At 41.7% G+C, this 17,174-nt stretch overlaps 1 protein-coding gene and 2 pseudogenes across 1 annotated transcript in view; all 3 read left to right on the top strand.

The window, feature by feature from the left end:
* The window catches only part of LOC141082298 (uncharacterized), a 77,232-nt pseudogene extending 66,677 nt beyond the window's left edge, over positions 1-10,555 (top strand).
* Positions 1-17,174, top strand: part of LOC141082449 (gastrula zinc finger protein XlCGF66.1-like) — a 533,652-nt gene that overhangs the window by 274,406 nt on the left and 242,072 nt on the right. The gene's annotated exons all lie outside the window — the stretch shown is intronic.
* Positions 10,640-11,545, top strand: LOC141082296 (uncharacterized; annotated as a pseudogene).

Genomic DNA, 17,174 nt, shown 5'->3' with positions numbered 1-17,174 from the left:
TGTGTTGGCTTATGACAGGTCACTGACCTGCCCCCCATTATTACATAATGCATATAATAGCATTGATATTATTGGTGATAATGCCTATAATATTTTGGCTATTGTGAGGCTTAGAAAAACAATTACATCCATTAAAATGTCACCAGCGGCCTCTGTCCAGTAACCTCTATGTCTTACTTATAGACGCTACTGTGCAGGCGCCGTCATCGATGGTGTCATTTTGCTGGATGCAATTTTTTTCTAAGCCTCACAATAGTCACAATATTATAGACATTGTCAGGAAAAGGGGTTGTATGACATTTGGCCAGCACACAGCAATCACATGGGCCGGGGGCTTATCTTAGTTATCCCACCACTGCCAACAATGAGTGACAAACAGTTACCAAGGTAACAGAATCGCCTCTTGCTTTTTTCTTCTTCCTTGTGCTTTAGCTTACAGCGTTCGTTTACCAATACAATACATTCTACGTATGCTCCATAATTTGTGTTGCTGTATTTATTTCCATATTTACAAATTCTGGATTTCTATCACTAAAAATCCTTGTTTAAACCGTGGTTTCCCTTCATCTTGTATTAGCAGTCTCCCCCTTTTGTACATAACCATTTTGTATATATGGTTTTTATGTATTAGTCATAAGTATATATTGTCATATATGTTTTCTTATATTGTCCTCTCTCTGTTTTTGTAGTACCCCATTACTAAGATCCGGGAGGATAGAAACGTTGGGTATGGGAATCTAGGCTGTATATACTAATTTTTCTGTCCTGGCACTTTTTTTCTGTGGACTGGATGTTTTTGAATAAAATTCACTAATTTTGCATAATATCCAAGAAAAGTGTGCGGTGAATTATATTTCTTGTGCCCATTTTGGAAATGACACCCCTCTGGGAATTCATCTAGGGATATAGTGACCATTTTCACTACAAGGATAATTTCCAGAAACTCGTAGTGGAAGGTTTAGAAAAAATTGCACAAATGTGATTGTAGTTCCTAATATATTGTGCCCAGCTTGTGTCTCTGGAGACCTCCCCCCACCTACCCCCGGAAATTGTTACGTCAGCTCTACTCAAATGTGTCTGTCACTAAATAATCCAAATGCTTGAATGTCAAAACAGTTCAAAAACGTGGTTCTGTGTGGAAGATTGTAAAGCCGTCATGGAGGCATAAGGCTGGCAGTGATGGGCATTGTGGGTAATAATAGCGGGTATCATGCCTCATTCCTCTCTAGGAACATACACGACATCTTCTCTGGGGGTTCTTTCTTGTTTCAGTTACTGGGATGAGTGCAATAAAATGTTGCTCAGTGAGTCTTCTGACATCTTCACATTCTAAAGGATTGGCAGGGACAAAATTGTCAAAAACAAGATTTTCAGTGACCTTTTCCTGATAATCAAGGAAAGTATCTGCATTTCCGGCTTTTTTGTATAACACAAAAGAATTATATGTGGCCACCTGAAACAAATACATGACTAACTTTTTATACCAGATACTGTATATACTCATGTATAAGCTGAGATTTTCAGCCCATTTTTGTGGGCTGAAAGTCCCCCTCTCGGCTTATATGCGAATCATATACCGGGGGAGTGGGCAGGGAGGGGGAGCTGGGGTGTCAGAGACCATACTTACCTCTCCTGGCACTTCTCTGCAGCCCCTGCGTCTCCCTCTGCCATCTGCTTCCTGCATTCAGCGGTCACGTGGTACCGCTCATTAAATTCATGAATATGCACATATTTAATGAGCGGTACCATGTGACCATCTGAATGCAGGAAGCAGATGGCAGAGGGAGACGCAGGGGCTGCCGCTGTAGAGAAGACCTTGCGCTAGGAGGGGTGAGTATGACGGGGGCAGAGTGATATTCACCTGTCCCCGTTCCAAGCCGTGCACCGCTGTGTCTCCGGGTCCTCCTGCTGTGACGGCAGAAGGCGCGATGACATAGTCAGTGCGCTCCCTCTGCTGTCAACGCAGAGATCCAGGGGACACAGCAGGGCATGGCTTGGAAAGGGGACAGGCTAATATCGCCACTGCCAGGGGCTCAGGACACCGGCACCTGGCCCTCAGCGACGGAGAGGTGAGTATGTCTTTTTTTTTTATTGCAGTTGCAGCAGCAAATAAGGGCGATTTATGGAGTATCTTATGGGGCAGCATTAGCCCTTGTGGAGCAGCATATGGGGGGTATTTATGGGGCAGCATTAATCCTTGTGGAGCAGCATATGGGGGGTATTTATGGGGCAGCATTAGCCCTTGTGGAGCAGCATATGTAGGGTATTTATGGGGCAGCATTAACCCTTGTGGAGCAGCATATGCGGGGTATTTATGGGGCAGCATTAACCCTTGTGGAGCAGCATATGCGGGGTATTTATGGGGCAGCATTAACCCTTGTGGAGCAGCATATGGGGGTATTTATGGGGCAGCATTAACCCTTGTGGAGCAGCATATGGGGGGCATTTATGGGGCAGCATTAACCCTTGTGCAGCAGCATATTATGGGGGTATTTATGGAGCATCTTATGGGGCAGCATTAACCCTTGTGCAGCAGCATATGGGGGGGTTTATCTATGGAGTTTCTTCTTGGACCACCATTATCACTCGGCTTATACACGAGTCAATAAGTTTTCCCAGTTTTTTGTGGCAAAATTAGGGGGTCGGCTTATACACAGGTTGGTTTATACACAAGTATATACAGGTATATGATTTTCTTGATACCTAGTATGGTTGTAGAACCTGATCTGCAAGGTCCACACCCCCATATATTTGTTGTAGTCAGTGACAGACACAGGTTTTGGAGTAGTGGATCCCTGTTGGTCTGCAGTGGCCCTTGTGGCATCTGTGTGGATCGAGCTCAGGATAAAAATATATTTTTTATCCTTATACTTAATGGCAAGCAGCTCTCCATTGTGTAAAGCCCCTGACTGCCCCTTTTCGGAACTTTTTGCTGACTAATGATTGTGGAAACCCCTGACGATTATTTCAAATGGTCCCACAAGCCCCTATGTTATGTACAAACAGATTTTTAAATAGGGGTATGCTGGTGTAGTAGTTGTCAACATACAGATTGTAGCCTTTTTGTAAAAATGGAGTTATCAGTTCCCAAACGATTTTTCCAGATGACCCCAGATAAGTAGGGCGTCCTGGTGGGTTTAGTTCGCTGTCTTTCCCCTCATAAATGTGAAAAGCTGATGTGGATCCGGTTGAACTCTCGCACATTTTATAGAGCTTTATTCCGAACCTTGCCCTCTTAGAAGGAATAAATTGCTTGAGGTGCAGTCTTCCTTTGAATTTTACAAGGGACTCATCAATGGAAATGTTTTCTGTTGGGGTGTAGAGCTTTAAGAACTTTTCTGTCAAGTCTTCGATGATGGGTCTGATTTTGAATAGTCTGTCATGTTCAGGGGCATTTCTGGGCAGGCATTGACTATTGTCATTAAAATGCCAAAATCTCAAACTGTGGAAAAAATAAAGCTATGAAGGGGTATAGGGGAATACCCGAGATACAAAGCCATTTGGTTTGACCCCCGGCTGACTGAACTGCTAAGTCTATGGAATTTTGGACAGTGGAGAAGAATAGGTATATGGTATGTGTCGCAGTTGCTAGATCAGGGGTGGGGAACCTCAGGCCCCAGAGCCATTTACGGCCCTCGATGACCTTTTATCAGGCCCCCCGAGCAGATTCTCAGGGACTGCATTCTTGGGCAGGGAGCTGTATTTTGATTGCCACAAGCTCATTAATTTTTCTTGCTCTGTGAGCACATACATGCAGTGTTCACTACTGAACATTGAAGGGCATGCAATGAAAGATTAAGCCAGTACCACAGTCAGGATGTACTTTGTGGGCAGAGTTTGTATGGCCCCCGAAGGATGGTATAATTATCCAAATGGCCCTTGGCAGAAAAAAGATTCCCCACCGCTGTGCTAGATGGTGAGACATTTAAAACATTTGAAACACTTAGGGAAGAGTTCCCTTTGGAGCATACTATGTTTTACCAGTATCTGCAGCTGCGACACGCATTCTCTAGACAGTGGAGAAAGTCACCGATAGTGATACAGAATGACAGTATGTTGGATACGCTTGGCCCCCAGAGGGGCACTAGGGGTCTTATATCGATAATTCACAGGGGATTGCTGGATATGTTTTTGGATAGACACCCATTGATGGCTAGATCCAAATGGACAAGGGATTTGGGAGACATATCGGATGAGCAGTGGGAGTCGGTTTTACAATATGTCCCTAGAATATCTATGAGTGGATCTGGGAGGGGGTCGCAGTTATACACTATACATGGGGTATACAGGACACCTGTGTGGATGAAAAAGGCTGGACTAAGGGCAGACTCTGAATGTCCGAGATGTACGATGGATGAAGCTGATATCCTTCATATGCTATGGTCTTGTCCATGATTACAGGCATTTTGGTTTGGGGTCCTAAATTTAGTGGAAAGAGTGACGGAAGCAAATATTACTCGAGATCCATTGACGTGTATTTTAGGACATGTAGAGGAGGTGGCGTTGGATGAATGGGGTAGGCTAGTTATAGCCAGACTGCTTTATGTTGGAAAGAAGACTATCACATTGCACTGGTTAGATCAGTGTTTCTCAACTCCAGTCCTCAAGACCCTCCAACAGGTCATGTTTTCAGGATTTCCTTAGTATTGCACAGGTGATGCTATTAATGCTTGAGCAGGTGAGCAGGTGATGAAATTATCACCTGTGCAATACTAAGGAAATCCTGAAAACATGAACTGTTGGTGGGTCTTGAGGACTGGAGTTGAGAAACACTGTGTTAGATGAAAATCCTCCTACTAGGAAGGAATTTGTAAAAAAGAGTTAATTTTGTAATCCTTATGGAGCGAAGCGTCTACTTGAAAAGATGAACCACTACGAGAATATCTGGGGGGGCTGGTTGGACTTTCCCGGATTGGCTTCCGCAGAACTCATCAAAAATAGGATATTAGGGTTATAAAAAAGTGTACAACATTGTAATGCATGGATAAGGAGTGTAGATGCGTGATTGGGGGGGGGTTCTTGTTATGGGAAGGGGGAGGGATGTGTTTGGTGTATTTGCATTTATTAAAAAATGGGGACAGTATTATAATTTGTACTCTAATGTATACTTATGTATGTAATACTATCCTGTATGCTTTCTTCAATGCTTTCTTCGCTGTCAGAACATAAAAGTGCATAAGCCTCCTCCACTATAAAACTGAAGGGCCATTTTATAAGTTTTCATTTTTTTTTCAAAAATACAAAACTGCGACGTGACTGACGTGACCAAATTATTGGGCAGACAATTGAGTAAAACCTAATTCTTTACCCTACCCCTAACTTTAGAAGAAACCCTAACCCTAAGTTTAGCCTAACAGTTACCCTAACTTTAGCCCCAACACTAACCCTAACTATAGCATTAACTGTAACCTGCCTTATCTGTTTTTTTATTTGATATTTGGGAGGCAGAATGAACAAACAGTTGAACACTGCACACTACTGGCTCATCCAACAAAGTTTTCTATTAGACTGTGAACTGTCATTGTCTTGGTAAATAATTAAAGTTTTTTGCATAGCTTGCCATTTTTATGGACAGTTTACTTTTTAGTAACCCCCCATTGTATCCCCCGGGGCTCCTAATGATTTTTGTAATTACCTTGCGTTGCCAATTCTGCCTGTGAGCGGCGTTATGCAGGTAGCTGATTCCGGGTCACGTGACCCCCAGACTGCAGCCGCCGCTAACATCCGCTGATGTCATGTCAATTTCCTGACTCTGGAAATTGATGTGACATCATCAGCAGGCGTGACCCAGCGTCAACACACTGCTGTCACTCATCAAGAGTCACAGCAGTGTGTGGGCGGTGTTGCACCACACGTCACAGCCCCGTCACTCTGCAGCATCTGTCTTCTCACCCATCAAGAGTGACAGGACTGTGCAGGGGGTGGACAGGGCTGTGTAGGGGGTGGACAGGCTGTCTGTCGGCTATGCAGTGGGTGGACAGGCTGCACGGGGCTCTGCGGGCTGCTGTGCGGGGGAGTGGGTGAGCCGTGTCAGGGTCTGCAGGCTGTCTGCTGGCTATGTGGGGGGTGGACGGGCCGTGTTTGGGTCTGCGGGCTGTCTGCCAGCTGTGCGGGGGGTGGGCAGGCCGTGCGGGGTCTACGGGCTGTCTGCCAGCTGTGCGGGGGGGTGGACGGGCCATGTGGGGGTCTACGGGCTGTCTGCCAGCTGTGCGGGGGGTGGACAGGCCATGTGGGGGTCTGCGGGCTGTCTGCTGGCTGTGCAGGGGGTGGACCGGCCTTGTGAGGGTCTGCGGGCTTTATGCCGGCTGTGCGGGTGGGTGGGCAGGCTGTGCGGTTTTGCCAGGGCTGTGCGGGGGGGGTCTGCGTGCTGTGCGGGTGGTGCCGGGGCTGTGCGGGTGTGTGTGAGTGTGTGTGCATGTGTGTTTATGCAGGCAGGCATTGTCCGATGGGACTACAAGTCCCATCGAGTTATGCCTGCTACACTGTCAGTGAGTGACACATTAGCCAATGATGAGACAGTAGTAGTCCCATCTTCCGGCTAATGTGTTGAATGTAAAAAAAAACACATATAGAACATACAACATATAGAACATACATATAACATTTAACACATAACAGAGTACAATCACCTAATTACATGAAGCCATCGATCTCCTGTAATAAAAATAAAATAATAAAGCAACCTATACTCACCTTTCCGCTGTAGTCCAGGTAATAACGAGGGTCCAAAGACTATCTCCCATATAGAGCAGTCGCATCAGCTGATACGACCGCTCTCCAGGGGCCCCAGCAATGAAATGACAGGCAGAGGTAATCCTCCGCTGTGTATCCCTCCGCCGCCGGGAAAGAGGTCCCGTAACCCTAACCATAATCCTAATTCTCATGCAGCATTGCTGTAAAGTGAGAGCCTGAACTCATGTAACCTCAGTGATGCACTGCAGGAGCCATTGTCTCCTGTCAGTTCATCACTGGGAGGCCCACTCACCTGATGTCACTGTTCTGTAGGGGAGATTGTCGTGGGACACTTGTTATTAATTGGACTGTGTCGGACAGGGAGTATACGGTTTGCTTGTTTATTTCATTACTTTTTATTACAGGAGACCAAGGGCATCGCTTGGATCTGGGTGTGCAAAAAAAATATGAATTCCATGTTGTGTTTTATTTCATTAAAATACTTTATTCTTATGTGTGTGTGTTTTTTTAACCCTTTATTACTATAAGGTTAATAATGGATAGGTGTCTTATTGACGCCTCTCCATTATTAACCGGGCCATTTTCCAATAGCAAGCTGACATTAACCCCTTATTACCCCTTATCCCACCGTTACATGGGAGTGGGAAGAGAGGGGCTAAGTGCCAGAATTGGCGCATCTTATAGATGCGCCATTTCTGGGGCGACTGCGGGCTGGTATTTGTAGCCAGGGGGGTCCAATATCTATGGCCCTTTCCTATGCTATGAATATCAGCCCGCAGCTGTCTGCGTAGCCTTTCTGGCTATAAAATTGTGTGGGACCCCATGTCATTTTTTGGGGGGTCTCCTATTTTAATAGCCAGTAAAGGCTATGAAGACAGCTGCCGGCTGATATTCATAGCCTGGGAAAAGGCCATGGGTATTATCCCCTTCCCAGGCTACAAATATTGTCCCCTGGCCGTCGGCTTTCACCCTCTGGCACAGAAAATTGCGTGGTAGCCCACGCCATTTTTTTTTATTTTTTAAAATGAAACATTGTTCATTAATAAACATGGATATGGAAATATCTATAGAAATATCTGGAAATATCTATGGATATATCTATAGATAGTATAGATAGATATATGGATAGATAGATATATGGATCTATCTATCCCATATCTATCTATCCCATATCTGTATCTATTTATTTATCTATCAATGCCATATCTATCTATCCCATATCTCTCTATCTGTGTGTGTAATGGAGTGTGGGTTGGACAAATGTAAAAGAGGAGGTCGGACAGAAATGACATCACAAATCATTTTTTGTTAAATAACATACCTTTATTTGGCTTACAAAAACTCATAGCAATCTGTATGTGAAAAACATGAAAAAACACATGACAAACGCATCAATAACGCACTTGCATTATCTGCCAAGAGCTGCGGATTCTGTGTGGAATAATCCGCCCTGGAATCCGCCCGGTGTGCACACAGCCTTATAGCTCTCAGCACTATAACGGTGTGTACACGGGGACTTATTATTAAGAACGTCTGTGTCTGTGCGCGCTCCTGTGTGTGTGCGCTCATGATGCTTGCAATGTGTTTTATGTGAACACGTGGCGGATTGTGCTGCGGATTTTTCTGTGTGGATTTTGTTATATCCGCAGGTAAAATGACCGGCGTTTCACCTGCGGATTTATAGTGGATTTTGTGCGGCTTTCACCTGCGGATTCTTATAATGGAGCAGGTGTAAAACGCTGCGGAATCCGCACAAAGAATTGACATGCTGCAGAAATGAACCCTCAGCGTTTATGCTGCGGATTTTTCTGCACCATGTGCACAGCGGTTTTTGTTTTACATTGACTATAATGGTACTGTACAACGCAGGAGAATCTGCTGCGGATCCGCAGGGCCAAATCCACTGCGGATCTACAGTAGAATCCACAACGTGTGCACAGACCCTTACAATAAGATGCTTCAGATTGAAGAGAGAGGAGGGAGGGGTTTGGGTGTGTTTTGGAGTGGGTGTGCTAGGTGCTGGCTTACAGGCCAGTGCAATGCATCATGGAACTTGTAGTATTAGAGCACAGTAAGTTGGGAGAAAGGAAGTTGTCGATTAAGCCCATGAGACCTGGAGCCAGCACTGAAATTGTGCTGCTAGAGCATCATAAAAGGTAATATTGCTAAAATAAACACAGTGGATGTTTTTAGTGGCACATAATAACAAGATTTATGAAAAAAAATTACAGTAGTGGGCAACTTCTTTAAGTAGAAATGTTCAAAAATATAAAACTCAATGATATTTCATGAAAGAAAATTGTTCTTTGTCTTGGCAGATGACTGTAACAGGAGTTCAAAAGAACAGCTGACATCTTTAATTTTTAAATCTGATGATCTTGAGATCCTACAAGATACAACTGAAGTGATTGCTATTACTCCAGATATACCATCATCCATTCACAGCAAAGATCTGTCATCTGATCCTATGAAACAGGTCCCATCTTCTGATTCATTACTGACTACTAAGGAAACTCAAAGTCACAAAAGAGGCATTAAAAAACAAACTGCTCCTAAAGCAAAAAATTCATTTTCTTGTTCAGATTGCGGGAAATCTTTTAACAACAAATCTCATTTTGTTACACACCAGAGAATGCACACAGGGGAGAAGCCTTTTTCCTGTTCAGAATGTGGGAAATGTTTTAACCAGAAATCAGATTTGGTTAATCATCATAGAACTCACACAGGGGAGAAGCCTTTTTCCTGTTCAGAATGTGGGAAATGTTTTAACCAGAAATCAGATTTGGTTAATCATCATAGAACTCACACAGGGGAGAAGCCTTTTTCCTGTTCAGAATGTGGGAAATGTTTTAACCAGAAATCAAATTTGGTTAAACACCAGAAAACTCACACAGGGGAGAAGCCTTTTTCCTGTTCAGATTGTGGGAAATGTTTTAAGCAGAAATCATATTTTGTTAAACACCAGAGAACTCACACAGGGGAGAAGCCTTTTTCCTGTTCCGAATGTGGGAAATGTTTTAACCAGAAATCAAGTTTGGTTAGACACCAGAGAACTCACACAGGGGAGAAGCCTTTTTCCTGTTCATATTGTGGGAAATGTTTTAACCAGAAATCACATTTTGTTAAACACCAGAGAACTCACACAGGGGAGAAGCCTTTTTCCTGTTCAGAATGTGGGAAATGTTTTAACCAGAAATCAGATTTGGTTGATCACCATAGAATTCACACTGGGGAGAAGCCTTTTTCCTGTTCAGATTGTGGGAAATGTTTTAAGCAGAAATCATATTTTGTTAAACACCAAAGAACTCACAGAAGGGAGAAGCTTTTTTCCTGTTCAGATTGTGGGAAATGTTTTAACCGGAAATCACATTTTGTTAAACATCAGAGAACTCACACAGGGGAGAAGCCTTTTTCCTGTTCAGAATGTGGGAAATGTTTTAACCAGAAATCAAATTTAGTTAAACACCAGAGAATTCACACAGGGGAGAAGCCTTTTTCCTGTTCAGAATGTGGGAAATGTTTTGCAGATAAATCACATTTTGTTACTCACCATAGAACTCACACAGGGGAGAAGCCTTTTTCCTGTTCAGAATGTGGGAAATGTTTTAACCAGAAAGGGGTTCTTGCTAAGCACCAAAGAACTCACACAGGAGAAAAACCTTTTTGATGTTCAGAATGTGGGAAATGTTTTACTCAGATTTCAAGTCTTGTTACACATAAGAGAATTCACACAGCAGAGAAGCCATATTCATGTTCAGAATGTGGGAAATGTTTTAAATGGAAAATAGATCTTGATCGCCATCAAAGATCGCACACAGGAGAGAAGCCTTTTTTCCTGTTCAGAATGTGGGAAATGTTTTAACCGGAAAGCGATTCTTGTTAGACATCAGAGACCTCACACAGACGAGAAGCCATTTTCATTTTCTTAATGTGGGAAATATTTTACTTGGAAATCAACTGTTAATAAACATCATAGATTGTGGGAAATTTTTTAACAAGAAATCTTATTTTGTTACCAGAGAATGCACACAGGGGAGAAGCCTTTTTCCTATTCAGACTGTGGGAAATGTTTTGCAGATAAATCACATTTTGTTACTTACCATACAACTCACACAGGGAAGAAGCCTTTTTCCTCTTCAGAATGTGGGAAATGTTTTAACCAGAAATCAGATTTGGTTAATCACCATAGAACTCACACAGGGGAGAAGCCTTTTTCCTCTTCAGAATGTGGGAAATGTGTTAACCAGAAAGGGGATCTTGTTAAGCACCAAAGAACTCACAGGAGAGAAGCCTTTTTCATGTTCAGAATGTGGGAAATGTTTTGCAGATAAATCACATTTTGTTACTCAGCATAGAACTCACACAGGGGAGAAGCCTTTTTCCTGTTCAGATTGTGGGAAATGTTTTAACCAGAAGTCAAATTTGGTTGATCACCAGAGAACTCACATAGGAGAGAAGCTTTTTTCATGTTCAGAATGTGGGAAATGTTTTACTCAGAATTCAAGTCTTGATACACATGAGAGAATTCACACAGCAGAGAAGCCATATCCATGTTCAGAATGTGGGAAATGTTTTAAATGGAAAATAGATCTTGATTGCCATCAAAGAACACACACAGGGGAGAAGCCTTTTTACCTGTTCAGAATGTGGGAAATGTTTTAACCGGAAAGCAATTCTCGTTAGACATCAGAGCAGTCACACAGAGGAGAAGCCATTTTCATTTTCTTAATGTGGGAAATATTTTACTTGGAAATCAACTGTTAATAAACATCAGAGATGTCACATAGGGGAGAAGTCTTTTATGTTCATAATGTTGGAATAGTTTTAACCAAAATAGAATCTTCTTAAATGGGTTGTCTCTTGTCATTCCTCATGTTTGCTGCTAAAAGGATAAAACTAACCTTTATTAGTTCCAAATATAAAACTATACCCATAATTCACCCCCTTAAGGTTAATCAATAGGTGACTAATAGAAAAAACATGTACCCCAAAGTTCAATGTATAGAGTGAGGTGATGTACAGTACAGACCAAGTTTGGACACACCTCATTCAAAGAGTTTTCTTTATTTTCATGACTATGAAAATTGTGGATTCACTCTGAAGGCATCGAAACTTTGAATTAACACATGTGGAATTATATAATTAACAAAAAAGTGTGAAACAACTGAAAATATGTCTTATATTCTAGGTTCTTCAAAGTAGTCATCTTTTGCTTCGATGACTGCTTTGCACAACCTTGGCGAGCTTCAAGAGGTAGTCACCGGAAATGATCATTCCCATGGACAGAATAGTACATCATACGCGATCAGCCACGTTCACAGAGAAAGTGCGGTTGATCGCAGCCGAGTGTCAACTGATTATCACAACTGGCACTATGTGCCAGGAGCAGTCATGGACTGCTCCCGTCATATTAACCCCTGGCACACTGCGATCAAACATGATCGCAGTGTTCCTGTGACATAGGGAAGCATCGCGCAGGTAAGGGGTTCCTTGCGTGCTTCCATGAGACCCTCAGACCAATGCAATATGATCACATTGTTCCTTGGGCCTCCTCCCTACAGGTCCCTGGGTCCAAGATGGCCGCGGGGTCCTGCAGGGAGGTGGCTTGTCAGAAGCCTCGTACACTCTGACACTATATAGTAATGTTATACCCTGGGAAAAAGTGAAAAAGTAAAAAAAAAAATTAACATGTGTAAAAATAATTTTTTAAAAATTCCTAAATAAAGAAAAAAATATTCCTCAATAAATTCATTTCTTTATGTAAATAAAAAAAGTACACATATTTAGTATCGCCACATCCGTAACGACCCGCTCTATAAAACTCCCACTAATTAACCCCTTTATTGAACCCATTAAAAAAAACAAGGCTAAGAATGCTTTATCATCATACCGCCAAGCAAAAAGTGGAATAACATGCGATCAAAAAGATGGATATAAATAAACGCTGAAAACGTCATCTTGTCCTGCAAAAAATGAGCCGCCATACAGTGTCATTAGCAAAAAAAATAAAAGTTATAGCTAGAACATCCCTAGACCGCCTCTTTTATGATGTCACAAATTCAAAGCTATAAGGTATTCCCTCCCAAAAATCAGGCATTCGAACTGCAGAGCCCGTGCTGAAAGGACCCCAGATGCAGGGAGATTTGTGGCTATGCCTCTCCCCACATGGTTAGCCTAAAGACCATTAAGCAACTGTAAGTGTTGATCCCAATGTTAATCCCATTTATATTTGTATTATACATACCTAATGTCTCAAATTTATAACTTTTTTATCTGTGTAATCACTGCCCCCTTTTGGGGAATAAATGATAACTTTATTAGTCTGTCTTCATGCTCTAAAAACGAACACGTGCCTTTAAGATAATTGCTACTGAATTGGGTTGGCTTCAAACCCCTCTATTAAGTTTATAACTTAATCAGAGAAGCTTTGGAGCTGGTGGCAGCAAGGTGTGATCTGGGCCCTGGGTACAGCTGAGAGTGACAGAAGGGGTTTTATAAGCTATTGGGTGGCTGCGGCCAGAGCATTTTATAATTCCCTCACTGCAGCATGCTGGGTGGCCAGACCTCATTGAAGCAGCCGGCCAGTGACAAATTATCCCAGGTGTAGTTCCCTTGCTGACCTGAGGGTAAGGGGCACCAGAGAGCTGCGAGTTCCAAAGTGGAACTGAAAAGTTTTGTGAAGTATTGTGGGCAGTGTTGGGACAACCAAAATAACCCCCATGTGATAAATTGTTAGGGCAAGCCTAGCTTGCTGTTTTTTTATCACATGGTGACAGTGGTGGGATAACTAAGATAAGCCCCACTGTGCCTGTGATCGTGTGTTGGCAATGCATCGCATCCCTCTGTCCGTGACTTAATGGTGTCAGCGGCGGGATCGTGACATCAGCGTACTCAGGACAATAGCACAATAAATTTTGGGGTCTTGTTACCCTTGGGAAAATAAAAATTGGGGGTGAAAAGATCATTTTATCCTAAGTCATATTACAAGACTCGTTAAAGTTTTGATTGTGACTTGCAGGATTGCTACTACCAACAGGTGGCGCTATAGAGTTCAAGTCCTCTTTTTCTCTGAAGAGGCAATTTGCACATTTTTGTTGAAAAATATGATTTTTTAATTTTACGGCTGTACGTTATAAACTTCTGTGAAGCTTTTGGGGGTTCAAAGTACTCACCACACATCTAGATAAGTTCCATGGGGGGTCTAGTTTCCAAAATGGTTTCATTTGTGGGGGGTTCACTGTTCAGGCACATCAGGGGCTCTCCAAGTGCGACATGGCATCCAGCCAATTCTGTGTTGAAAAAGTCAAACGGCACTCCTTACCTTCCGAGCTCTGCCATGCGCCCCAAACAGTGGTTTGCCCCCACATATGCGGTATCAGCGTACTCAGGACAAATTGCACAATAACTTTTGGGGTCCTGTTAATATAAAAATTGGGGGGTGAAAAGATCATTTTTGTGGAAAAAATATGATTTTTTAATTTTACGGCTGTAAACTTCTGAAGCACTTGGAAATTCAAAGTTCTAGACTATCTGTTGATCTCGGAGAGACTATTAAAGAGAATGAAGTCAATGGAGATCCATGACCTGGTCATATCTGACCATGCTCCGGAGGATATGGAATTGGTGGATAACCAGATAAAAGGAACACATTACATATGGAAATTTCCAGCTTAACTTACAAAAGATGAGGAATTTAATGACAAATTAATTACGGGGCTGGAGGGAGGAATTTCAGTGGGATAACAAGGATCAAATATGGCAAAAAGGGTGCTAAGAGGCAAAATTATGATGTTTGTGGCCTCACTAAAGAAAAAGAATAGCGGAAAAATACTCAGATGTTAGTGTAAAGCTTAGAAATCTGTATACAGAGTTCTTGCAGAGCCCTACAACTCAAAACTGGGGACAATGGAGGCTGGCCAAACAAGAGTTTGAAGCGTGTATTGATAGGAGGGAGCATCTGTTCAACTCTAGGCAGGAGGTTGAATTGCTGAGATATGGGAACTGAGGAAATATGATCTATTTTTTCTTTATTGTGCTAGCCACACACACATAGCTCTGCTACATCTTCTTGGTTTTGTAAATGACATGCCAGCTCAGCACACAGACGCTTCCCTGCCCCCATTAGGTTTGCATAGAGGACACACACAAAGCCCTGCAGGCACATGTCTGCAAGTCCCTCTTTCTCCCTGCTAGAATTCCTCCTCCCTCACTCTCCCCTGTATACAGCTGTAATGTGAGACCCTAGTGTGTGCCAGCCACACAAAGAATAGCTCTATGACCAGCTAAATCCGGTTTACCCGGAAGCACTTGTTTTTCAAATAATTTTTATTAATTTTTCATAAGGGAAGGAAGGGTGAACAAAAAAGAAAAGGGAATAATATAAAACTTAGAGAACTCTTTTATAATAGATGCTTTGCAAAACATGTCATACAGTATACTTCGTAAACATTAAACATTTTACTGTTGTATTTATCTTAATAGTATTAAACTAAAGAATAAACTAACCTAACACTACTACCAATCCAGACTTAAAGCTTAACCTGAGTCGCATTCCTGTAGGAACCATAAGCAGCTTATTGTAACTACAAAAATTTTGAGTTCCACCGAGCCCACTTTGTGTGGTATTTATTCAAAGAGTTGCTATTAAAAGCAAATCTTTCTTCTGTAGAGCTATGGAAACGTAATGTGTCTAGAATATCTGAGAAGGAAGGGATATCTGATTTTTTCCAAAAAAATGCTAATGAATTTTTTATAGTTAGAAAGATGTGAATCATTATATATTTGGTTGAAGGATTGATACTCTCCAGATCTAAAGAGAGAAGTACCATCTGCGGGGTTACAGTAATTTCACTATCATGTAAAGTATTAATATGGATTTTGACTTCCTTCCAGAGGATTTTTAGTTTTGGACAGCTCCAAAAGATATGATATAAATTGCCAGGGTTTCCACATCCTCTCCAACATTGGGATGAGATCTCCTGATTAATATGGGATAGCCGTATAGGCGTATAGTACCATCTATTCATTACTTTATAAAAGGACTCCTGCAAGGCCATAGAAATAGTAGACTTATAGGTATGCCTAATGGCGTACTCCCATTGTTCTGGTTGAACTATAATATTTAAATCAAGCTCCCATTTGTGCATATAATTGTTTTTTGAAAAGGATGTATCTTTGTTAAAATGTGAGTAGATATTTTTAATACTCCATTTAAACTGATGATTAATATTAACTAGTAATGAAGAGACAATTTCCAGATTCTTAGCCCTGCTGCGTAACAGCTTTTTTATATTCTCTTTTACCGTGAAAAAAGAATATATTTCTGACGAGGGCAGATGATATTTGGATTTAAGCTCACTAAAAGTACTAAACTCTTTCCCATCCCATAAGTCTCCAACTTTTTTTATGCGTACCTCATCCCAGGTATCTGGTATTGAGAAATTGTAAATCTGGGCCAAGAAGGAGAGAGGGAGTCTTCTAATCATATCCTCCTTATTCTCTTTCCTGTGTAGCTTAGTCAGAATGTTCCAGGCCGAGAATATGGCCTGGAGGATTGGATGGTGGTGCTCCTTCTGCCGAGATTCCAATAAGTAACTGAAAAGAAGTTTTGGAATGGAATTATAATTTATTTGGGCTCTTTCTATATCCAGCCATGCCGGATGCGAACTCTCTTTGAACCAATCCTGACTGAGTTTGATGAGTGTCGCTTGGTAGTATGACCAGATATTGGGCAAAGCGAGTCCGCCATGTCTCTTTGTTTTGTATAAAATATCCGCTGCAATCCTTGCCTTTTTATTTTTCCATACAAAGAGCTGAATTAAAGTCTGAATTTTTGTTATAAATGAGACATGTATGTTTAAAGGGATAGTTCTAAATAAATAAAGAATTTTTGGTAAGATGAAGACCTTTACCACTAAAATTTTTCCTAGTAGGGTCAGGTCGTGAGTTTTGAATCTATGGAAATCTTTGGAAATAGTTTTAATAAGGTTATCTATATTGGTGGGGATAATGGATTTAAGTTTAGTGGTAATAGTGATACCCAAATAAGTAATTCCCTTTTCTTCCCATACAAAATTGGATTGCTTTTTGATTTTTTCAATTACCGTGTTATTTAGATTGAAGGGTAGAATTTTTGATTTCTCTGCATTGATCTTAAAGTAAGAAACGTTTGAGAATCGGTCTAGGACCTGGGTCAAAGCTTTTATTGAGTTTATTGGATCTGAGATTGAAATGATAAGGTCATCAGCAAAAAGTGTTATCTTATGCTGACATTGCTGTGTTTTGATGCCAGATATAGAATTATGACTCCTAATTTTTTCAGCCAGGGGCTCAACCGCAAGGGCAAATAGTAAGGGTGATAAAGGATAGCCCTGCCTAGTGCCATTTGAGATGTGGAATTGCGTAGAGAGATGGTTGTTAATATAAATTCTTGCATTCGGTTGAGAATACAGGGAAAAGATTGAGGAGATAGATTTATTATC

This window comes from Dendrobates tinctorius, unplaced genomic scaffold (assembly GCF_039654945.1).
Source record: "Dendrobates tinctorius isolate UK_male_01 unplaced genomic scaffold, ASM3965494v1 ptg000017l, whole genome shotgun sequence".
Taxonomy (NCBI): Eukaryota; Metazoa; Chordata; class Amphibia; order Anura; family Dendrobatidae; genus Dendrobates; species Dendrobates tinctorius.
Note: the sequence above shows the minus strand (reverse complement) of the source record. Positions and strands in the feature narration are given on the sequence as shown.